Source organism: Tursiops truncatus, chromosome 10 (assembly GCF_011762595.2).
Source record: "Tursiops truncatus isolate mTurTru1 chromosome 10, mTurTru1.mat.Y, whole genome shotgun sequence".
NCBI classification, from domain to species: domain Eukaryota; kingdom Metazoa; phylum Chordata; class Mammalia; order Artiodactyla; family Delphinidae; genus Tursiops; species Tursiops truncatus.
In genome coordinates, this window is record NC_047043.1 from 16,904,925 (window position 1) to 16,930,121 (window position 25,197).

A 25,197-nucleotide genomic window follows, 5' to 3' on the forward strand; every position below is an offset into this window, starting at 1 on the left:
AGTTGAAATCTCTCCACCTTTAACTTTTATTAATTTATTCATTCAACCAAGATTCTCGAGCACCTACTGGGAGGTGGACCTTGCCAGGATCTGGGGATATAAAGGTGACTATGACCTGGCTCAGTCTCCTGGGAAAGGCAAACCAGTGAACACAGGGCAATGTGAAAAGAATTATGCTGGAGGGAGGTTTAAAGTTGCTGAGAGAGCACCTACCTCCCCCTGAGGTCAGAGCTTTGCAGTCTTGCAAGGTCAAAACAGATCATTACTAAGGCTTAACTAGCATTGATTCAATTGTGAAGACCTACTACAGATTCTTAGCAGGGAAATGACTAAGGCTGACTTAAAATCGTACAAGGAAGTTTGCAAATTATGTACCAGTTGTTTTTGCATCACTTTCTTGATAGAAGCCGCAATCTGAGAGAGATTGTTTTGTCACCAACTTCTGCAATTTCTAAGACATTTTATCCCTTCCTGGGTTATCATAAAGAGTAGAGGAAGTGTATGTAAAGTATCTACTGCTGCAGTAATGACAATTATGAGTAAAATAAGTTTAGTATTGAGAGCTTACTATTACTATTGGATACTATTAGATATTAGCAGAGATAGATGCTATCTTAAGCTATTCATCATATTAGCACTTTTAATTCTCACAAAATCCCAATGTACTACTATTACGGCTGATTTATAAGTGAGAAACTGAGATTTAGAAGGTTAAGGAAGGTCACTCCCTACGTGGCAAAGCTGGGATTCAAAACTGGGCAGTCTGGTGCCAGAGCCCAGCACCTGGCTTTTGCTACTATTGTCTGTAGCGCCAGGAGAACAGACATTTAAAAGAGAAACTCTTAGAAAATTCGGTACACAGGCTCTTGGTCGTTTCCAGTGGGTGGGCTAAGCAGAAGGGACAGAGGATCACGTGTGAACGTGTAAGAGGGGCGAAGTGGGGATTAAGAGGACAGCTATTGGGCTATAGCACCGTCTGTCACGGCCCAACTCACACACAAACTCCTGGGGCCCACTTGAGCTCCCAGGCAACGCCATTTCTCTTCCACACTGCTGGTCTGCTATTAAACTTCCAGATTTCGCCTGCCTGGTTTTTAGAAACCAGCGTTCCTTTCTTGTTTCCTAATTCTGCCATCTTTACAGCAAACACACAGCAGTTTGGGAATTCTGTCTTCCCCCTCCACCCTTTCATCGTCAATTTCAACCAGGAACAGCAATAGATTCATTAGATGATAAGAGCTAACGGCATGTTATTCCCAAACACCATGGTTTAAAGTAAAAATTACAGTTGTCTCTTGGTATCCACAGGGGACTTGTTCCAGCACCCATGCAGATACCCAAACCCAAGGACACTCAAGTCCCTTGTATAAAATGGTGTAGTATTTGCATATAACTTATACACGTCTTCCCTTATACTTTAAATCATCTCTAGATTACTTATAATACCCAATACAATGTAAATGCTATGTAAATAATTGTAAATACAATGCATATAATTTTTAAGCACATGGCAAATTCAAGTTTTGCTCTTTCAGAACTTTCTGGAATTTTTTGAGTATTTTCCATCCAAGTCTAGTTGAATCTTGGGATGTGGAACCCACGGATATGAAGGGGCTACCATACTCTTTTGTTTTAGTAAAACCCCAGCTTCAGGGTACCACTGAGGACTGGTTGCCAGAACAGAGGTGAAGAAGCTTCGGGGGCTTCTGGAAAGTGGAGCTGGGGGGGGGGGGGGCCTTAGGTGAAGATGAGGAGGCCATTGCAGGTGGGGTGGAAGAGAAAGGAGCATCTGGTTTCTCTCTCACACTCCTCCCTTCGCCCCTTTTATCTAGTCTGATGTCATAGACGCTGCCCTTGCCCAGCCGAGTGAGATAAGGGGTCATGCCTGACAGTAGCAGCCAGAGGGTGGTAAGGGCAAGGGGCCGGGCGGCTGCTCTAGGTCTGCTTATGAGCAAGGGACAGATAAAAACTAACTGGCCCAGTGAATTGCACTGGCCTGCATGTTTTTTTTAACAAAATTCAAATGCCCCTAAACGTTAAAATTCAAATTTTAACGTTTAGAAATTAGACATACAATGCAGAATCACTGTAGAAAAATCAGGATGACTGTTCATCTAGACAGCACTTTTTCTGATCTCTTTTTGTTACATCCAAATAGTGGAATCTGTGGTCATCTCAGCTGCCCACTCATCGTTTGTGGTTTTATGCTAACTTCAGATTTGAGGGATAATCTTAGATTTATTTATTTATTTTAAAAATAAATTTATTTATTTATTATTCATTCATTCATTGGCTGCGTTGGGTCTTCGTTGCTGCACGCGGGCTTTCTCTAGTTGCGGTGAGCGGGGGCTACTCTTCGTTGCGGTGCGCGTGCTTCTCATTGCGGTGGCTTCTCTTCGTTGCTGAGCACGAGCTCTAGGCGCATGGGCTTCAGTAACTGTGGCACGCCAGCTCAGTAGTTGGCGCTCGCAGGCTCTAGAGCGCAGGCTCAGTCGTTGTGGTGCACGGGCTTAGTTGCTCCGTGGCGTGTGGGATCTTCCCGGACCAGGGCTCGAACCCGTGTCCCCCACATTGGCAGGAGGATTCTTAACCACTGCGCCACCAGGGAAGCCCCATAATCTTAGATTTAGATCACCCTGGGTTCATGAATATAAAGGACTTCAATAACTCCTTTACTCCTAGTCCAGGCTAGAAACATAAAGTAGAATAAAATCTATCAAAATAAAAATAACAAGGCAAGACAAACTTTCAGAACCAGCATTTTAGTTTTTTCAACTGAATGTATTCACAGCCCATTTTCTTTCTTTCTTTCCCTTGCTCCTCCCTCCCTCCCTCCCCTCCCTTTCTTCCTTCCTTCTTTCTCTAGCCCCCTCGCCCCCATCTCTCTCCAGCAATGGTTTTGCCAACCTGTAGAGAAACGAGTTGTCTCAGGAGCATTAAATATTATAACTGATAACAGTGAACTGTGAACAGGGAGTTGGCCCAGAATTTCATACAGCTGAAGAATAATTCCATGGAGGGCTAGATAATATGAGGACAGAGGAATCCTGAAGTGATCATGGGAATTGTGTTCAGGTAACCCTGAATCCCAGAGAGCAGCTTGCAAGGAAAGTCTGAAGCTGATGACTGCTTTTTACGTGGAGAGAAAGGGAAAAGGTTATTGATTTACTGCACAAAGTTCACTCATTCCTTGGCCGGCCACTGGGCAGAGTTTTTGGGGACAGGACACCTCGGGACTGGAGTTTTGGGGATTCCACACACCACATCTATATTGTGCTAGGTGCCATGGTGGATAACAACTAGAGCTCCCTTCTTAAGGAATCATAGTCACCCCAAAGTGCCTTCTGGTTCTTGGTTTGCCAAGTAAATGTGTAGACGTGTATCCTGTCAATGTAAAGATGGGGAGGGAAATCAACAGGGACCTAAATTCTAAGCCACATGCCCAACGGAAATGGTCTTCCCATAGATAAACACCATGTTTGTAATTGGAACCAAATCAACTACAAGCCTGTACTTTGCTTCTTGACTAATGGAGGTGACCTTAGGGGGAAAAAAAAGATAATTACTAGAGGCAGAATAATACAAAATTAACAATCACAGAGGCCAATTTAAGGGGAAGTTCCTCCCCTGGTTCCTTTCTTTGTGTATTCCACAGCTGCTTTCCCATTGCTCAAAAGGGGATTAAGAGGTGCTAATGATATGTATCCCCCTTATCAAAGTCATTAACACATTATTATTGTTGTGAGCAGGCTAGCTACTGCTTGGTCGTGGAGATGCTGCTTTAGGAGAAGAGTCTTTATTGCTCTACCAGAGATTTCTGCTGTGATGGAGAAATTCGTTTGGGGATGAATTAGCAGGTTACAGTCTCTGTGACTCTCGAGTGTCTGATTTCCCAAAACCCTGTGGGTTTCTGAGAACCCCCAAGGCCATTCTGACTCTCAGTTTAACCGACTTTTCGAGCTGTTCACTGCCCGTCAGGGATGGCACTACCTCCTGTCCATCAAATTGCACATCTATTGTACTTGAAGATTTGGCTCGAACCCCCCTATCCTTGGTACCTTCTCTGAATCTCTACTCAGATAAAGACTCTACCAATTCTCCTAACATCAGCTGGTTTCCCTGCTTTGGTGAGCAAGTGCTACCATGTACACATTCACTCAGACTGCGGTCAAGTTTTGTAGTTATGTAATCTCAAACATCTTGGGAAAATGTGGGCGTATCTGCTTATGGAGCTTCTCACATTTTAAAGATATCTACAGGTTGGAGAGGAGAAGGGACAAATGCATTCAGATTGGTTCTGAAATCTCCTAGGCTTTGTTAGGTTAGAAAATGGTCTGTATGATTTTTCTCAGATTTGTGTTTAAATTGTACGATCCTTAAGGGCAGAAGTGTATCCGATTTGTTGATCATAAACCTCCTTAGGACCAGAGTTACGGCAGCTTAAAAATAACTTCAGATGTATCCAAATAAATGTATATATTTTAAGAGTCAAATATTACTAAAGCACTTTAAAAAATAAAGATAAAACCCACAGTTATCCTCCTGCCCCACCCCCTTTACCACTAGTCCCTGCGGGTAGCTACTTTAAATTAATTTTAGCAGTTTCTTCTGGTATTTACTTCCATATTTCTAAGTCATATATGTGTCTGACTAGATCATTATTTAGTGACTATTACAGTTGGGGAGGACTTAAGTCTCCTATCCCACAACACTGCTTCCTCTTGTTCCCTTTTTCGGTTAAATCAATATTCAGGATTTATATTATTATAACTGTATAAATAATATTCTCTACTGAGCTAACATTACCCTATAATTACCTTTCCTTTCTTGTACAACGTTTTGTTTTTCTTGGAGTTAATACTTGCCTTGTTTTTTCCATCAGCCAGGCTTTGTATATAACTGTCCCCAACTTTCAACAGTGCCCCCCAAACTTTCCACATAGTAATATAGAGCAGGTAATCTATCGGAGTCTAAATACCTCCTTTCTGGGACCCTTGATGTCTTTTTTGCAACCTGGACTGGTTTTTCTCTTGGGCTCCACTGTTCTCCCAGGACTTCCCTCTGCTATCATCCTGTTGATTCTCCTCACCTCCTTCCTGTGCTGAAGCCTCTCCTTGGTTCCTTCCTGGTTTTCCTCTTTCTTTACTCCCTCCTTTTGGCGGCACACCCTTCCTGAGAAAGGGTGCATGTGAGGTAAATTTACTGAGAGCTTTCCTGCCTGAAAATATCTTTATTCTACCCTTGCATTTGTTTGATAGTTTGGCTGAAATTTGAATTCTAGGTTAAAAATAATTCTCTCTGAATTTAAAGGCATTGCACCATTATCTTCTAGCTTCCAATGTTTCCATTCACAAGTCTAATGTCATTCTGATCCCCCGTGATTTTTATGTGAGTGTTGTGTAGTTCTGTAGTTCTGAAATTTCAAAATGATATGCCTTGGTTGGGTCTTACTGTGTTGGTCATTAAGTGGTCCTTTTAATCTCAAGTTCCACATCCTTTTGGATCTTTTAATCTAAAGATCTATATCCTTCGGGTCTGTGAAATTTTCTTGTAGTGTTTCTTCAATAGTTTGTTTCTCCCTGTTCCCCAACCCCCCTGATTTTTCCTGTGGAACTCTTATTGGTCAGTTATTGACCCTTCCTGGATTAATCTCACGTTTTCTTATCTTTTCGCTCACAAATGCCTGCTTTATCTTTTTGTTTTACGCTCTGGAAGACTTCACCTAATTTGTCTCCCAAACTTTCTACTGATATTTTAAAAATATCAGGGCCCACATTTTTAATTTCTAGGGAATTTTTCGTGTTCTAGGATTGTTCTTTTTTATAGCACCTGTGCTATTTTATAGATGCAATATGTTTTTTTAACCTCTCTGTGGATGTTCAGCGTACTTTATTTGAAGTGTTCTTCTAATCCCTGCATTGTCTCTCTTCCCTCTGATTTTCTTATTTTCTGTTTGCTGGTTTTGTCTCTGTCTTTCATGTTGGAGGTTGTCCCTCAAATCTTGTGACCCTTGGCTACAAGGGAATCACATGTGAACTGAATGCTCTGTGTGTACGTAAGGCTCACCAACTGAGGGATTCACTATAGAATGACGGGGCAGTAAGCCAACATTTTTATTAGTGTAACCCTGAATTCTACAGGTCTCTTCCTTAAGCCCTTTAATTTCTCGACAGTAGGACTTTCCAAAGCTCTTTCTGGGGATTATAAACCTGGCTGTGGCCTTCTGGGTGGCAGGTGGGAGGAGGCTAGAAGAGTCTGGTGATCAGACTTTTGCTAATGGCCCCTGTTTCTCTGTCTTCTGTGCCTTGGGTCCCTGGTCCTGAGCCTGTTTGGTTCAGTTTTTTGAGAGAATAAGTCACCTGTCTCTGGAGGTGGGAGGTAGGTCATGATGAGACCTAAGGAGCTAGCTGCCTTATGTTGACTTTCAGTCACCCTTGACCTCATGCCTGTATCTTCTGCACGCCCCACACCTCCAGTTCCTGAGCCTTCCCAGGGTTCTGAAGGATGGCTAGCTTGTTCCTTATGGGGTTGCCTCTATGGGCACATAGAATCCAGCCGTTTCTGTTCTGCTTAAACTGTTATCGTTCCTCCAGTACTTTTCATTATAGCAGATATTCGTTGCCATCCTCATCCACTGATGTCCTCTTTGCTGTTGTATTTCTTGTGGGTTTATACTTTTGTATTCTTTTACTGATGTGTGAGTGGGTTTCCAGGAGAAAGTGGAGATAAATATATATGTATGTATTCAATGTCTCACATTTAGTTGGATATGAATTTTGTAACTTGATTGATGATTACTTCTGAGTTATAGCTTATTTTTTAAGGGATGTCAGGCCTTATATTGATAAATGAAATCAGAGTGGGAATTTAAATATCATATTAACATAGCATTTATTTCAAGGTTAATACATACAGACCCAGTCTTCCCTTATAAATTAAACAATATGTGAAAGTTGGATGTGCTAACTAGGTTAGACCAGGACCAGGGTTTGTTTTATTCGGTTTTGTATCAACCATTCTCCTAGGAGTTAGCCCACAGACTTCTTTTTTTAAATTAATTTATTTTTATTTTATTTATTTTTGGCTGCATTGGGTCTTTGTTGCTGCGCTCAGGCTTTCTCCAGTTGTGGCGAGTGGGGGCTACTCTTCGTTATGGTGCACGGGCTTCTCATTGAGGTGGCTTCTCTTTTTGCGGAGCATGGGCTCTAGGTGCACAGACTTCAGTAGTTGTGGCACATGGGCTCAGTAGTTGTGGCTCCCAGGCTCTAGAGCACAGGCTCAGTAGTTGCAGCACACGGGCTTAGTTGCTCCACAGCACGTGGGATCTTCCCAGACCAGGGATCAAACCCATGTCCCCTGCATTAGCAGGTAGATTCTTAACCACTGCGCCACCAGGGAAGCCCAGCCCACAGACCTTTAACGAATAAACTTAAAAACAACAACAACAACAATAATGAACTAATACAGCTGCAGTTTTCTTCAGTAAACATTTTAATGATCAACTAAGTAAAATAAACTTCTGTATGAGCTGGAAATATCATGATGAAGGAAAAAGAGTCCTTAGCCTGGAGAGCTTCACAGTCTAGCGGAAGAGACTGTCAAGAAAACAGATAAATATTAGGCAATGTAATTCATCTTAGTCTAGAAATATGCACCCAATGCAATGGGAGTACCATTTCCCCCTGAAGGTGATAAAAATGCCTAGGTCAGTTTTTCTTCATACTCTTTATGTAGGATCCAAGGCTCTGGCTAGTGTGAAGGTTGGAAATGAGTCCATATAGCTATATGCTCTATCCTAGACATATAGCTATATGTGATAGATAGATGATAGATCAGATAAATAGATAAATAGATAGATAGATGCTACATTTTAGCAGGCCCAGTACCCTAGAGGAGCATCACCAGAGATGGATAGCAGCTCTGAATACATCTTCTTCTCCTCATGGAGAGACTCCCCAGGCTACGCCCTTCAGAGTTGATCCAGGGGTGGGCATGGGTTCAAAAATTCTCCTCAGTGCTGACAAGAATCCTAGGTAGGCATTGGAAGTGATGGTATTATTACAATAATCATATCATTGTTATTATTTCTAAACATGTCTGTGACTAATCTTTGAGGGCAGGTTGAAGTTCTTCTTCATTTCAGGAGGCCCTGTGGTGCAATGCAAAGAATATGGTCTTTTGCAGGGGAGCTGGGTTTGAATTCCACATATTGGCTGTGTGACTTTGGTCAATTACTCAATCTTGCTACATCTAAATTTACTGCTATATCAGATTGAGATAATAATACCTAACTCCCAGATTGGTTGTATTAAATGAACAAAGCCAGATAAAGGGTTATGGGCATTTCTTGATGGGAAGTAGGTGCAGAATAAATGGTAGATATTATTTTTTCTTCCTTCGCCATCAGGGGGTGAACCTCTCAAATGAAGAGACCATATGCTCTTCTTACATGTAGCCCCACCCTTGGTGCAATGCTGGGCATGAAGTTGGCACTTCCTGCATATTTAATGAATGAATGAATAAATCAAAGAATGTCTGGATTATACGAGTTGAGGTTATTTTCCTGACATATGAATCATCATCATTTGCTATTTTCTTCCTTTAGAATGTATTTTCTTAACTATTTGCTGATCCTAAGAAACCACTGTTCTTTTCTGAGCTCCTGGATTACTGGTTCTCTAGTGCTGCAAATAAAGCTAAGTGCTAAGAGCTGCAAATAGGGCTAAGGAACACTAACATTATTTTTAAATGCCCAAATAGCACTTCAAATCCAATACCATGGTTCGGAATGAAAAGAGGCAGCAGATTGTCTCCATTCTTCATTTAAAAGGCCCTTTGGCAATCACTTCCTTTGGCAGGTCTGCAGATAAGAGTCTTTGGCTGTGAGTCTCTGCAATGAGAATAAAGGGCGAGAGGAGATGGTGAGATGAAGAGTTCATGTGTCTTTTTTTTTTTAATTTTATCGTGTGTCTTTTCATGCACTGGTGGCTTTCATCCACAGAGCTGGAGTGGGGCATTTCCTGTCAAATCTTCCATTCACTCTTCCATTCATGAATGCAGGATCAATGTTTGGCTAAACAGCCTTTGTCATTTTCTAGCTTGGGCAATTACATTATATTAGGGCAGTTTATTTTTTAAAAGTTCTAGCCTCAGTGTCATCCTTCCCGCAGCAATCTGGGCAGCATCTGCTTTTGTTCTTTGTGGGGTCTAGGGCTCCTTGGCAGCCGGCATCTTGGACCATCGTAGAACCTCCCACCTTCTATAATTGCCATCACGCAATTTAGCTCTGAGTTTTAGTACCACCCTTTGGGTCAGCTTTGTCCTCCCAGTTATTGTTAGAAGTCCTTCGTGTGCCGAAACCATGCCTTCCCCATTTCTTTCCCACTGTGCTCGGCATACGCCTTGCTCCGAAGGGATCTACGAGCCAGCGGCCTATGGTGTTAGTGTTTCCTTGAACTCTGCAACATCTGACTCCGTGAAACACCTTTTTAGATTAAACTCTTTTACAAGGACTTCTTTGAGCTTATGCTTTTTGATTCGCCGATATTATTGCTGATCATGTCTCTTTCATTTCTTTCCCCAGGGGAATCTCATTTACTTCCAGGGCTCTAATTATGACTTTTATGATAATGACAGCTAACCTACACACTCATCTCCACCTCTTAGGAAATTCACAATCAATACACCTAAAAGCAAATTTATTACCTTTTTGCACAAATCAGTATTCCTCTCTTTTGGAGTTTATTTTATTCTACTTTGTATTTATTTAGTGATTTTAGTATGTTTCACTTGATTTTAAACTCTCTCTCCAGCTATACCTGTAGATCTAAATGTATGTCTATGTGGGTATCTCTGTGTACATTTATCACTATCACTTGGCCTCTGTAGATACCTAATGAGTGTTCGATGATTTGTCTTGCTTCACTGTTCTGGCCTTTATATGTAACTCAGGTTAGGTCAGAAGGGCAGTGCTTTGAGATGAAGATCCTTCCAATCCCATGGGAAGGAGCAGATCCAGTGTGTTCTCCAGAGATGATTATAGGGCTTCAGACCAGGAAAATTAAAGTCATAAGACATAAATACACAACGTTTTTAAAAAGATGATTGTATAGGGGCTTCCCTGGTGCCACAGTGGTTGAGAGTCCGCCTGCCGATGCAGGGGACAAGGGTTCGTGCCCCGGTCCGGGAAGATCCCACATGCCGTGGAGCGGCTGGGCCCGTGAGCCATGGCCACTAAGCCTGCACCTCCGGAGCCTGTGCTCTGCAACGGGAGAGGCCACAACAGTGAGAGGCCCGCGTACCGCAAAAAAAAAAAAGAAGTTGATTGTATAAAGGAAACCATTAGGCCATGACAGTGCCATATCAACAGGAGTGTCTAAAGTAGCTCAAGGTTGGGTTTTTGAGGCATCTGGGACTTGAGATTAGAAGAATTTTGTGCAATATTATAGGAAACATAACTTAAATCATCTTTTTCAGAATAGTCTGGGAGAATACAAGTTTTCATTATTTCCAAGAGATTTCAGGTGTGGTCCTTGAAACACAAGGATAGATAGGGAGGTTGTCCTTTAAGTTCAAGAGTTATACAGACTCATCACAAGCACATGGTGGTAAGACCACAGAACACATCATCTCCAGTGGATGCTGTCACTTCCCCGCCTAGATGAGATGGAGAAAGCCCACTGAACTTGCTAGGCCAAAGGCAGGTTAGACCATCAAAGTGGTTCACGGCCACAGAACCTTCCCAGTGAATCTCTCCTCTTGCCTGCAACCATCTCTTGTGGTGCTTCAGATTCCCCTGTGTTTCATATGCACAAACATCCCAACCAGGCCCAGACTTACAACTGAGGGAATTGGAATCGTCCGTTTCCATTCTGAAGTGTCTCCCTGGAGCCTCCATTCTGCTCTCTGATTAGACTGGACCTCAAAACGCTAAATGTGCCTTTTCTCTGTTAGACACTTGGAGAAGGGGCTGTGAAATTTACAGTGCAATTCATATGGCAAGAATACTTTAAAACAGTGGTTTATGGTGTCTAAGTCAGCTTATTAGTCAGCAGGGATTTCTGCCGATGGTCCTTGGGATGTCGAGTTAAGAATAGCTGGCTGCATGTCTGTGTTTGGGGCTTTGAAATGCTTTGGTTTCTTGGGCCGCATTATCGCAGACTTCACCGCATTTTCAAACACCACACATAATAAATGACGTCTCCAAGAATCCCTGTAAGGCCTACCTGGATCCCTCTCCCCTTGTTTTGCACTCCATCATCTGTTGCTTACATTTAAAAGCCTGCTGGAGACTGTTTTTCATCTAGCTCACTAGAGAGGAGTAGTTTTTCATGAAGAATTGGGTGGTTGAAGTGATTGTAATTCTTCTTCCAACAGTCTTGGCACCGGAGTCAATTTAAAAATGTATACATTTAGCTGGGTTGCTTTGGCTTGCCCTATTTACGATGGTGGATTTGGGGTGAATTCTCAGGTCTGTGCATGAATTCATATGCCTCAGTGCTTTGTATTAAAACTAGCGTTTGCATCTACAGAGTCTCCAGTTAGATGCTATAATATTTAATTTAGTCGGGGAAATTAAAAACAACAAAACTTCACACATGACATTGAAATCAGAGTATATTAAGATACTCTTCAGGCAGTGTTTCTCCAAGCAGTCCTATGCGACGGTAACACTGCCACATGGTTAAGTAAAAAGGCTGATGGACGTATAGATCTTTTGAGTTGAGTTAGCACAGAGTGCATTTCTCTGCTTCTTTGAGACTCATGCTGTCTGTAACCAGACATAATTAAAAGATTAAAGAGACATTTAGAAATGTGAAGCTGGTCACTTTTTAATCAGGGAGATTGATTTTCCAATCTCCATGTGAAGGTGGAATTTTAAATAATTTATAGGGTAGAAATCAGTGGCTTGTCACAACTTGGCTAAAAGAATAAAGGCAAGGGGAAAAGAGGGACTTAATTTTTTCTTCTTCTTTAAGTGCCTTACGGAAAGGAGCATAAGAGGGAGTGAGCCGTGATTTGGTTGTTGTGGATGAGATGTTTCCCAGCCTCTGTATCTCTGCTGGAAGAATGAAGATTAGTTTGGTTCCTTCCCACCCTCCTTCCTTTTCTCCCTGTGGCTGGAGGTCTGGACAAATTCTCTTGACTACTCAGCAACATTTCTCTTTTATCCTGCAGATACCAGTCAGGTTCCAATCGGGTTCAAACCAGAGTCTCCTAAAGAGGGATTGCGACTGCAGTACAGGGATGCTTCCATTAGCCAAGAGGGGCATTCCAGGGACACGTATTATCAGAAACTAAACAATCAGAGTCAGAATATAGGAGGGTTAAAGGAGGGCTCCATGGGGCTACATCAGGGCACTGCTGGCATTAAAAGAAAAAGAGTCATCCGATAGTAATGTAGGTTCCAGTAATACGTGCAAGAAGATATTAAAAATGTGTTTCAGAAACCTTGGCGCTAAGGTTGATTGATTGATTGTCCGACACCAGAAGAAAGCTTGCAGGGAGCAGATGGCTAGCAGAGGCTGTTCTTTTAAGGGGATGGATTGTTCAGGAAGGATTGAGAAAAACTTCTACTCCCAGGTTGGCCAAGTTGGTAGGTCTTCCCTAAGTCAGGGGGTGTCAGGTAACAGAGGTTCACTGCTGGTCCCTTCTGTGCATACACTGATCATGACACCTCTCCTCTTCCCCAAACGAGTTTTCAAGACCAAATCAGACTTACCTTCAGACAAAGCAGTGGGCTTAGTGAAATTTTCAAATTTGGTTTGCCCCCTCTCAAGATTTCTCTGCTGCTTTTAAAGTCTAGAGCGGCTTTGCCAAAGTAGAAGGTGGAATGGAGAAATCCTTTTATTCCACAAGTACCCTATGAAGTCGTGGTTGCTGTGGATGAGTTGCTATTAAAGTGCATTGATCGAGAACGGGAAGTAAGTGATGGCAGCTCCTTCTGTGCCAGCTCTTAGTCACCTGGTCTTGCTCTTGGGAAAGGAGGGGGTGGGATGGAGAAGGTGGTGAATAGGTGAGGGCTAAAGAGTGCACACTGTGCTGGAGGGGCGGTGGGAGGGAATTACTCTCATCAGAGGGAAGGAAATACAGAAGGGGCTAGAGAAGAAGATGACTTCTCATGGCATCTGTCTGCCATGAATTTGGCTGGAACAGTTAGAAGCTGGGAACTAAGGCATTCTTGCCCTCATCAAGGTCTGTCAATTAAGTTATTTATAGGAAATTTCCTCCCATAGAGCTTACTGATTAGAGGTACCACTGAAACAGAGGCCCAGAGCTTCTTAAAATGAATTGGCTAAGATTCCTAACCTTCTCCTTCTGGCTTCTGAGATGGTGATGAATAGATTAAACGTAGAGGCCAAAAACCAACTCTCCAAATAGCAGACTGTGGGGCTGGATGTAACGATGAATTTCTGAAGATGAACAACATTCAGAGCCTCTTTTTGCCTTTGTACTCTATATCCATGCTTTCCTGTTCCTGTGCAAGATGTAACTAGAAATTACTACATGACAGTTCTGTCATTTCTACAATCCTGGCTACTCACCTATAAGCCTAAAGCAGGGTTTTTCAACTGCAGCACAATTGATATTTTAGGTTAGATCATTCTTTTCCGGAAGAGGCTTTCATGGGCCTTGAAGGATGTTTAGAAGCATCCCTGGCCTCTACCCATTCAATGCCAGTAACACCCGCTCCCATCCCCTACTTGTGACAACCAAAAAGGTCTCCAGATATTGCCAGTAACCCCTGGGAGGATAGGGCAAAACTGCCTACAGCTGAGAATCACTGTCTTAATCAAAACCTATAATGTATATTGAATTGGTAGGCCAATTACAAATCAGGTTGAATCTTCACTTATTTATTAAGCTTTCCTACAAATACATAATAGATAATAAGACCACATTAGGCATGAGCCTGTGGGTTTGAGCCATACTGGAATCATTCTCTCATAATCGTTACCTACCCTGTTTACACCAGTGTTGCAATACAATCCTTAATAAGGCTCTCCGCACACAAAGTTGTATGTTACCACCTTCATTTCAACTCTCTTCCTCTTTGCCTCTCTTTGTAATTCCCCCCCCCCCACCCTCTTAACCACCAACTGACTTAAGTACGATACCTCTTGGAAGAATGTTTTCCAAAAGGCAATGTGTACTGTAAAGGAATGATTCACTCATGGTGGAGTTTCAGGTAGCAGGGCTCAGGTGGCCTGGGAGGGAGTTCTGCATGGGAGCCTCTCCCCTGTCCTTAAATCCTACCAGGCAGCAGCCACCCAACCCCTCTCTTTGTATGGTTGGCTCTGTCAGGGCAGATTATGTTATGAGTGTCCACTGACAACTGGCAATAGTAGTCAGGGGTTTTGGTAGCTTTGCTAGGAAACAGATCTGGTTTTGCTGTGAAGGATATTGTCTTAAAGGAAATGGAAGCTTTTTGCCCCAGGAAAGGAATAAATGCAATCAACGGTTCTTATAGGGATCCCGGTCCAAGCAGTTTTGGTCAGGTTCAGCGTGTCAGCACGCTGAACTAAAGTGTTACCGCTGTAGATTACGAAATGCAGAGTCTAACTTTAATAAGGTAACCAGTAAATGTGGAAGTTCTGGGTGAATAATGGGAAATTCTGGGCTTCCCTGGTGACGCAGTGGTTGAGAGTCCGCCTGCCGATGCAGGGGACACGGGTTCGTGCCCCGGTCCGGGAAGATCCCACATGCCGCGGAGCGGCTGGGCCCATGAGCCATGGCCGCTGAGCCTGCGCATCCGGAGCCTGTGCTCCGCAACGGGAGAGGCCACAACAGTGAGAGGCCCGCGTACTGCAAATAAATAAATAAATAAATAAATAAATAAATAAAATAATGGGGAATTCTGGGTGAGTGACAGCCAAAGAAAAATTAGTATGACAGACCAACCAACGACAACCTGCAGGGTTACCATAAAGAACTCTTCACTTGAAATCTAAATGAGAACAGGTAGTATAATTTCTGTGAAACTGAGGGCAATCATCAGATCCCTTAAACTATAGCTTAATTAATTAATAAAGAATATCCTGTAACCTGCCTTCACTGACTAATTGTTCTTGCAAATTGCACACCCTCCTAGCTTCACATAGCTTAGGCAATATACATCACAAGACTCCTTTAACAGCCCCCTATAGATAACACTTCTGACGTATGGACCGCTGTGGTAGTGGTTGATTAAGTTGTTTTTCAGGAATTTAGAGTCAGCTTCTGTGCAGTTCGAATCTGAGCCAATTAAGACTGGCTGGGACCACCAACCCGACAACTGGGCATGCACAAGTGTCCGCTCAGTAACCTTGTGACGTCAGAGGCTCACAGACTCCACCCTCAGACATGCTAACGCCGCCATTTCCTGAACATGCAACCCATAAAAAAGCGCGTGATCCAGACAGGCCTGTGTAGAGCAGCGATTCCCTCACCTTTTTCTGTACCTCCAAACACCTTATACTCTCCACCCACAAATACCCCAAGCCCCTCGCCTTGGTGAGGCGGATCTGAGACGTGTTCTCCCGTCTCCTAGTTCAGCTGCCTCGTGAGTAAACCCTTTCTCTGCTGCAAACCTCAGTGCTCAGGGTCTGGCTTGCTGCAAGTCGGGCAAATGAATTTGGTTCGGTAACGTGCACTAGCGTAGTGTTGCAAATGATGTTTGATCACTAGGTACGTGTTAGGCGGGGATTCCTGTCCTAAGGGTCTTCTAGCCCTTAGGCCAGCTAGAAGACGGAGTGGGCATTTGGGGCCACTGATACCTAGGTCTGTCTGAAGATGGAGCCCAGAGTAACAACCAGTCCCTCTGACAGCAAAAGTTGGTCTATTCCTTACCTTTCTTCTAGCTGAATAGAGTGAAAAAGAAATGATCTTGGTGGTTAAAAAACCTCATGCTATATATTTTGAAAAGTTTCTCCAATTACTGGAAACACAAGTGTTCATTCAAAATAATAAAATGAAACAAAACAAGATGGGATAAACTCAGAGGCAATCCGTCCCGTGCTTCTAGTTTTCTTGAACTGGGATACAGTTCCTGTTAAGAACACAACGTCCCTGAAATCTGTAGAGCAGAGCAGGCAGGGCAGCAGCAAGCTGTGATCCATGACTGTCCAGTCTCTCCTGCTTAAATCAGCTCCTATCTGTCTTTGGAGATATGCCACCTTTCCTGTCTGTACACATGTGTTGACTCTTTCCTGAACCATTTTGAGATGTCTGGTGAAAGCTGGATCTGGCATGTAAATGCTTGCTGAGTCTCCAAGCTCTGTAACAAGTTTCTCTCCCCACATAAATGATCTGCTCAGCATAAGACTCAGGGCTGGCTGTTGCTTACTTGACTTTCAAACATTGGGTAACTCACCCCTAGGTGATCTCATTCGGTTTCAGGGTTTAAATACCATCTGTTTGCTGATGTCTCCCAACTTGCTATGTCCTCTAATCCAGAATTTTACCTGAACTCCTGCTTCTTATTTCAGGATCGCAACTGGGATGTCTCTTGGGCATCTCAAACCTCACACGTTCAGAACCTTGACCCCTGATTCCCATCCAGCAAACCTGTTCTTCCTGCAGGCTTCCGCATCTCAGCAAATGTCAGCTCCACTCTTCCCCACGATCAGGCCAAAACCTTGGTATCATCCCATCCCTCATTACCCACATCTAATCCATCACAAAAGTGTTGGTTCCACCTTCAAAGAACATCAATCCAGGATCAAGTCATTTCCTGCTGCCCCTACGTCTGTATCTGGCCCAAGCCCCGCCTTGTCTCTCGCCTGGTTAAACGCAACAGCTTCCTAACTCATCTTCCTGCTTCCCCTCTGGTGCCCTTTCATCTGCTTTCTCAGCACAGCAGCTAGAGGAGCCCTTTTTAAATTGCTGCTCTACTTCGGATCATCCAGAGTCCTCCCATCTTAGAGTCAAGCCAGTGTCTTATGGGTGAGAGGCCACAGTGATGCTCCCAGTTGCATTTCCTGCCCCTCTTCCTCTTACTCACTGTGTTCCAGACCTACCGTCCTCCTTGTTTTTCCTTAAGCCCACCTAGAATTCTTCTGCATCTGAGTCTCTGCACTTGCTGTGACTTGCCTGGACTGCTGTTTCCCTAGACAGCAGCCCGGCTTCCACCCTCATTAACTTTGGGTTTCTGCTCAAATATCAGCTTACTAGTGGGGGAGTCCTTGACCCAACTGTCTAAAGCTGCACTTGGACCTTTGCTCCCCACATACACCTCTCTACCCCCTTACCTGTATTATTTTTCTCCATGGCATTCATCACTTATACTTGTATACGTACTTGTATCCTTTGTCTCTCCTACAAGGATGTAAGGTCTATGAGGGTGGGACTTCATTTTGTTCACGGCTGTGTCCCTAGGGCCTGTATCAGTGACTAATACCTTCTAGTACACGTTTGTGGAATGAATAGCACCTTTTAATTCCATTTAAATGTTACTTTTGTAGGAAGCCTTCCATGACCCTCTAAGTCTCTGTGAACTGTCCCTCCCACAGCTGTCTGTGCTTTCCCTGTTACAGTACTTCTCACACTGCAGGGTGATTTCATGGTTAATTTATTAAAAACTCCCGTAAGAGCTGTATCTTTTTCGCTGATGAATCCCCAGTAGTTGCAAAGTGGTTAGCATATCATTGACACTCATATTTGTTAAACTGGATGCAACTTATACATATTTATATGCATATATAGTATACATAATGAGACTGGATTATAATTTGAGTGAAAACTCACATAATATAGAATTAACTATTTTAAAGTATACAGTTCAGTGGTGTTTCATACATTCGCCATGTTGTGCAGTCATCACCTCTATCCAGTTCCTAAGCATCTTCATCTTTGAGGAAACCCCACCCCCATTAAGCAGTCACCACCACCGCCTCCCCCTCGACTCCCTCCCTCACCCCAGCCCCTGGCAACTACTCATCTTCCTTCTGTCTCTATGGATCTACCCATTCTGGATATTTCACGTAAATGGAACCCTACAATATGGGATTTGTTTTTGTCCGTGAGGTTTCAATATATGTGATGCAGAAAGTAAAGCAAGACTGTTTTTAATCCTATTGGCATGTGTAGCAATAGGTCTAACCTGTATCTCTTTCTTCCTGTCAAGTACATACCACTTGAAATGGCTAAATAAATGAATGTGAAACACTTTCTTCCAAGGTATCACTGTTATTTTACCAGAAGCCTTTTCTAGTGCAGTGGCCAACCCTTCAAGCCTTCATCTTTCTCCAGCTCCCCCATCCTGTGTCTTTTATTCCATTCTCCCCCCACCCCCATAGTTTACTGTCTTCTCTCCCACCTCTTTCTTGACGCCTGCTGGGATGAAAGTATTGGCAGTAAAAGACTAAAGCTGAGGGGAACTGATGAAAATCCATAAAATCATGAGAGGTAGAGAAAATCTGTGTAAGAACTTGTTCCCCAAATCTCAGAATCTTTTTGAAGCTTAAAGGAGCTAGTTTAAGGGAAAAATAGAAAAGAAGTTCTATCTTATGTAGTAGATTGAATACATACAGAACTTGTTATCCCGGTGAAAAGATAAATAGCTTTAGGGTTTAGACAAATATACAGACAATAAATCAATAATATGCTGTTGAGAGGAAGCTGGGGAGAGGAGTTAACATCCAAGGGCAATTTCTTTCCCTCCCACAAATGCCTCCTCCCAGGGGCAGGACTGGGCTGATGGGCCCAGGGTGGGTCCCATGGTGACAGGGTTAACTGGAGCCTCCCGAACTGATCGAGTAGACTGTCTCTTCCTCGGAAATCATCCTGGAATTGCAGTCGGCTTCAGATTTTCAGAAGCAAATTTCACAAACCATCAGTTAACTTGCCCTTGGGTTGGACATTAACATATCTCGGACTTTGGGCTATTTCAGAACTTGGGAGGTGAGAGGGTGACAGGGGAAAAGAAAGGCATGGAAACCAATACATTATTTTCCTTGTTACCAAGAATGGATTCAAATTTTATCTTGGAGGAGGCAAAAGCAAAGGTTTTGGATTACTTTAGGTTTTCAGTAGCCCGGTTAATTACCATGGAACACTTGAGAATTAGCTGAATAGTTTCAAAATTTTACATTTGATTAAACACCTTATTGAAGAAACAACACTTCTCTTTTACGCTTTGACATCAGCTTGTTTTTACTTTTAGACTTTTTAGTAATTTGGGGAGGGGGCCATATTAGCTTGAACCTGTCGTATATAATTCAGTCTATTGTAATATTCCAGTGCGATGGTCTGAAACTGATTTGGTCCCATAATATTGCATTGTTTCTAGACTAATGTTAATATGTATGGTTTAAACTGGGGTATGACAAAGTTTCTCTGAAACAAATAAATGAACAGTAACCAAATATTGTTTCCTTTTGCCAGTGAAAATAGCTGGCTCAGTGGATGGGCCAAAGAGAACTCAAACCAATGCAGTGAGATTTCTTTTCAAAAGCTTAGGCCTCTGAAATAAGGTGACTAGAAAAACTCAGAAGAGTTTTGAGCTCTGAAAATGAGGGTGTGCTTTTCTTTCAGAAAGAATCTGGTGAAATTTAGCGTAAAAGTGAAAATAACTTCAAGGCTTCAGGCATGATGCAGAGAGATTATTAATCTGAGAACAAAGGGCACTTGGCCAGTTAAAATAGTAATGATTTTAAGTAAGGACTACAACGTTCCCAGCAATGGCTGAAACCCAATTAGGTCTTTCCAACTGGAGTTGTAGTACCTTCTTCCAGATGATGCGGTTTGGCATAATACAGAATGAGTAAACATTCTTAGATGGGGAAAATATAATCAAAAGAAAATAATCTCGTAGCGTAGCTTGCCCTGAGCCAGTATTAATGAGTGGGGAGGGTGCATTTGCTAGTTAAAGAGTATATGCTAAAGCCTAGGGGTAGGAGGTCCCTTGAAAAGAGATGACAAATCAGAGGACAAATGTTTTTAATTTGTGTGGCTTCCAGTAGGAAATAACTGATCAACTCACATGTGTTTGTTTAGGACCTACTTCTTGGCTAGCCCTGTGCTGGGGATTGTTGGGTCTGCAGGAACTTAGCTCATTTGGGATCCTTGCATCCCTCCTCCTCATCACCATCATCAACACAGCCACCGTGAAATGAAATACGCATCAGGTACTGTGAATTTGTTATTTCGTTGAATGTTGGCAAATCCCTGCACAGCAGATATTATTTTGCCTATTTCACAAATGGGAAAACTCCTGTTCAAAGAGATTAGACAACTTGCCCAAGGTCTTTTATCATTGGCAGAGTCCAAACCCAAAATTCTACATTTTCAATATCTATAAATCTTATTTGAATGTGAATTTTTAAAAATGTATGTTAAATCTGGTTAGTTTTAGTTCTCGATTATCTGGAGGAAGTTTTAGTTCAAAGCAAAGCTGAAATTTCCTTTTTCCACAAAACAGCTTAGTTTTCCAACTATTTCCACATAACTATATTATCAGTATGTGCGACAGCTATTTAAGTCGTTTTGAAAGTCCCCTTTGGAGCTTTAAAATTATTTTTAATGTACATACATATTAATGGAAAGGGACAGATCTTTTGTTCCCCCGAAGACATTCCCTAATAAACAAATACAGCACATCTGAAATTATTTTTTTATCTTGGCTAAAGTTTATTTAAGGGATCTACATTTTTTTTTTTTTTTTTGGCGGTACGCAGGCCTCTCCCGTTGCGGAGCACAGGCTCCGGATGTGCAGGCTCAGCGGCCATGGCTCACGGGCCCAGCCGCTCCGCGGCATGTGGGATCCTCCCGGACCGGGGCACAAACCTGTGTCCCCTGCATCGGCAGGCGGACTCTCAACCACTGCGCCACCAGGGAAGCCCCTAAGGGACCTACATTTTTTTAGGGACATTTAATTCACATACCATTAAATTCACTCTTTTAAAGCATACAATTCAGTAGTTTTGAATATACTCACAAAGATGTGCGACCACCACATTCTCACTGTTCCAGAAAGAAACCCTAGCCTATTAATGGTCACTCCCCATTCCGCCTTCACTCAGTCTCTGGCAACCACTAATCTATTTTCTCTTTTTTTAACTTTTAATTTTTTAAATTTTATTGGAGTATAGTTGATTTACAATGTTGTGTTAGTTTCAGGTGTACAGCAAAGTAATTCAGTTGTACATATATTCATTCTTTTTCAGATTCTTTACCCATATAGTTTATCACAGAATATTGAGTTCCGTGTGCTTTATAGTCAGTCCTTGTTGATTATCTATTTTATATATAGTAGTGTGTGTATGCTAATCCCAAACTCCTAATTTATCCCTCCCTGCCATGTTTCCTCTTTGGTAACTAAATTTGTTTTTGCAATCTGTGAGTCTGTTTCTGTTTTATAAATAAGTTCATTTGTATCATTTTTTAAAATTAGATTCCACATATGAGTGATATCACATGATATTTGTCTTTCTCTGTCTGACTTACTTCACTTAGCATTATAATTCCTAGGTCCATCCACGTTGCTGCAAATAGCATTATTTCATGCTTTTTTTATGGCTAATATTCCCTTGTATATATGTACCACCTCTTCTTTATCCATTCCTGTCGATGGACATTTAGGTAGCTTCCATGTCTTGGCTATTGTAAACAGTGCTGCAATGAACAGTGGGGTACCACAAATCTATTTTCTGTCTCTATAGATTTGCCTGTTCTGGACATTTCATATAAATGGAATCATACAATATGTGATCTTTCATGTTTGACTTTTTTCATGTAGTGTAATGTTTTCAAGGTTCATCTGTGGTATAATGTATGAGTAATTAATTCCTTTTTATGGCTGCATAATATTCTATTGTATGGGTATACCACATTTTTTAAATATATTTGTCAGTTGATAAACATTTGGTTTGTTTCCAATTTTTGACTATTATGATAATACTTCTATGAACACTCATGAAAATGTTTTTGTGTGGAAATATGTTTTCAGTTCTCTTGCATATATACAAGAGTAAAACGGCTGGGTTGTATGGTCATTAAGTTTAACTTTTTGATGAACTGCCATACCGTTTCCTATAGCAACTGCACCATTTTACTTTCCTATCAGTAAGGTAAGAGGTTCTAATTTCCCCACATTATACCTAATACTTGTTATTGTCTTTTAAATTTTTTTAATTATAGCTATTCTAGAAGGTGTGAGGTGGTATCTCATCACGGTTTTGATTTCCATTTCCCTAATAACTAATGATATTGAGCATCTTTACCTGTTGACCATTGTATATCTTCTCTGGGAAAATATCTATTCAGGTCCTTTGCCTATTTTTTAATTGGGCTGTTTGTCTTTTTGTTGTTGAGTTTTAAGAGTTCTTTATATATTCTGGATACTAGACCTTTATCAGATATACGATTTGCAAATATTTTCTCCTATTCTGTGGATTGTCTTTGAACTTTCTTGATACTGTCCTTTGAAGTGCAAGAGTTTAAAATTTTTTTCTGTTTGTGCGTTTGGTATCATGTCTAAGAAATCCTTGTCTAATGACAGATCAAAAAGACATATCTTTGTTTTCTTCTTGGAATTTTATAGTTTGCTCTTACATTTAGGTCTTTAATCTAGTTTTATATGTGGTGTGAGGTAGGGTTCCAACTTCAGTTTGTTTTTCCATCGCTAAAATGAAATGTGTTGGCAGAATAGCAGAGTGATTAAAAGCTCAGGCTCTAGCATCTAATTGCTGAGACTTAAATCCCTTTTATTTAGTTACTAGTTGTATGATCTTAAGAAAGCACCCTATATTCTCTATGCTTCATCTTTCTCATGTAAAGAGGGATAGAGTAGTAACTATTCATTAGTCTGCATCAAAATTCAAATCATAGAATTGTCATAAGAATTGAGTCTGTGCCTTGAAGGTGCTGATGGATGGTAAGCACTGACAGATAGTAAGTTATCATCATCTCTGGCTCCATGAACTCTCTTTACATTTAGGATTATCTCAGAATCTCCTCTAGGTATAAGTTTTCAATGGCAGACTTGATAAGTGTCTCATCAAGAACAAGACTTAGATAGATTTTAATAGACCTCGAATGATCCAACAGGGTTGGATGTGGGCTGAATTTATAGTTGTAGCTCGCCACAAAAAGAAGCAAAGTATTTGGAGAAAGGCACTTACAATCTTTTACAGAGCTTCACAAAAATAAAGAGACTAAAGCAAGGCAAATGTATTAGTTTGCTAGGGCTGCTGTAACCAAGTACAAATGGACGGTTTAAACAACAGAAATTTATTGTTTCACAGTTCTGGAGGCTGTTGTGTCCAGTTTCCTCTTTTATCCTTTTTGGTGGCCCTGCCCACCACAGCCCCCTCTGGGGGGCCAGTCCTCTCATCCGGCTAGCATCAATTTGATCACACAGAAAAAGCCTAATTCCTACCAACGTGCAAGCAACTTAAAATGTTACCTGTCGATCCAATAATGGACTTCTTACCCAGGTAGTACCACCAAACTATGAACTATTTGACTCCCAATAGGAGGAAGATCTGAAAGCCCAACTTATTTACAAAAAAGGCCGCCAGCCCTGATTTGACCTTCAGTACCCTGCCAGGAGCATGTCTTCTGCTACCAGTTGTCCAATTGATCCCTGCAAAACTAAGCTTCATGCTGCAGGGCCTGGGGTGGGGGGGGGCCTCTGACCTGTCTCTGCTGGGCCCCCCTCCACGTGAGTGGGTTCCAGTAAGAACCAGAAGTTACTTCTTCTAGGCATGGTACATTTTGATGCAGAAGCAAAGGCAGTGATTAACTCTAACACTGATGTATTTGTGGTGAAATTCTGATATTTGCAACAAGCCAGTGAAGGCAATGCATTGGAGAGGAACACGTTTTTGCTAACTCGCTGATCCTTTCAAGTAGGGCACAAACTACCTTCATAGCACGTCAGTCCTACTAAGACGAAAGGTCCTTAATTTGGTAGTTTGTAGAAAATATTTACCAGGAAACTTTCAGTTCACATAACAAGAAGCTTCTAGGTAATTTAGAGTTACTTGTCTCCTAATGTGAACTCAGTATTCTTAAAAAGACAAGGCAAGGGTTAGTGCTTCCTGGGATTTGGCTTCAAGTAATTAATACACGATTGCTACCTTCAACAAGGGACTCAGGCATGGGGTAAAAGTGTTGCCTTAGGGAGACTTTTGTCAAATGGATAATTCAAAAAAGTCATTCCTTTTGAGCTTGGAGTCATTAACTCCTCTGGTTACCAACTGTGAGAGTTATGTTTGAGCTTGTCTTGAAAATTACTTAAAAAAAGGAATAGACAAGGGGCTGTTGACTTGGCTGTCACTTTATTTACACGTCTTAAGCAAGAAGCTGCATATACTTGTTTGAAGATCCGTTTGGAATCCTACTGGCACTCTCCAGTAATCTCACAGAGGAGTCTGTCTGTGTTAGAATCAGCCCCTGCTGCAGTGCGGGTCAGACTCGAAAGTTGTTACGGACCCCAGATAACTCATTCCTTTTTCTTTTTAATTCAGGAAAAGTAATATTCAAATACTTGTTCTTACATAATCATGTGAGCAGATCAATTCAAAGGAAACTCCTTTAGGACAAGCTCACTGTCCGGTACTTTGTTCAAAAAGTGATAGCTCATCAAAGTGCTGTCAGTTCTGTTGGTTCTTAGTCAATGGGATGAACATGAGGAAAGGAGAGGGAATTCCAACTATCATAGTATTAGGGGTGTGGGGTAGGTATTTTAGTTTTTCTAGGGCTGCTGTAACAGAGTACATGGACAGGGTGGCTTAAATAACAGAAATGTATTGTCTCACATGTTTGGAAGCTGGGAAGTCTAAAATCAAGGTGTCAGCAGGGTTGGTTCCTTCTGAGGGTTGTGAGGGAAGGATCTATTCCCAGCCTCTCCTTGGCTCATAGATGGCCGTCTTCTCCCTATGTCTTCCTTCTATAAGGGCTCTGTGTCCAAATTTCTCCCTTTATAAAGACACAAGCCATATTGGATTAGGACCCATCCTAATGACTTCATTTGAATTTGCTTACCTCTATAAAGACCCTATCTCCAAATAAGTTCACATTTTAAGGTATTAGGTTAGAACATCAACATATGAATTTGGCTGGGAGGGGGATGAAATTCAGCCCATAATGTGGGGGAAGTGTGGCATTTAGTGAAAACCCATGTAAGGAGCACCCACTGCTGGTATCTGGTAGCCTCACTGATACGCTCAGTGCAAAAACAAATGCTTTCAGTGTCTCAGAAACAAACCTCCTAGA

At 41.9% G+C, this 25,197-nt stretch overlaps 1 long non-coding RNA gene across 1 annotated transcript; it reads right to left on the minus strand.

Moving 5' to 3' along the window:
• Window positions 1-5,519: 5,519 nt before the first annotated feature.
• LOC141279694 (uncharacterized) lies at window positions 5,520-25,174 on the minus strand. The gene is made up of 3 exons (XR_012334360.1): window positions 24,741-25,174; window positions 8,778-8,890; window positions 5,520-8,029 (listed from the first exon to the last, which is right to left on the minus strand). It is a non-coding gene; the product is annotated as an uncharacterized lncRNA (long non-coding RNA).
• Window positions 25,175-25,197: the final 23 nt, after the last annotated feature.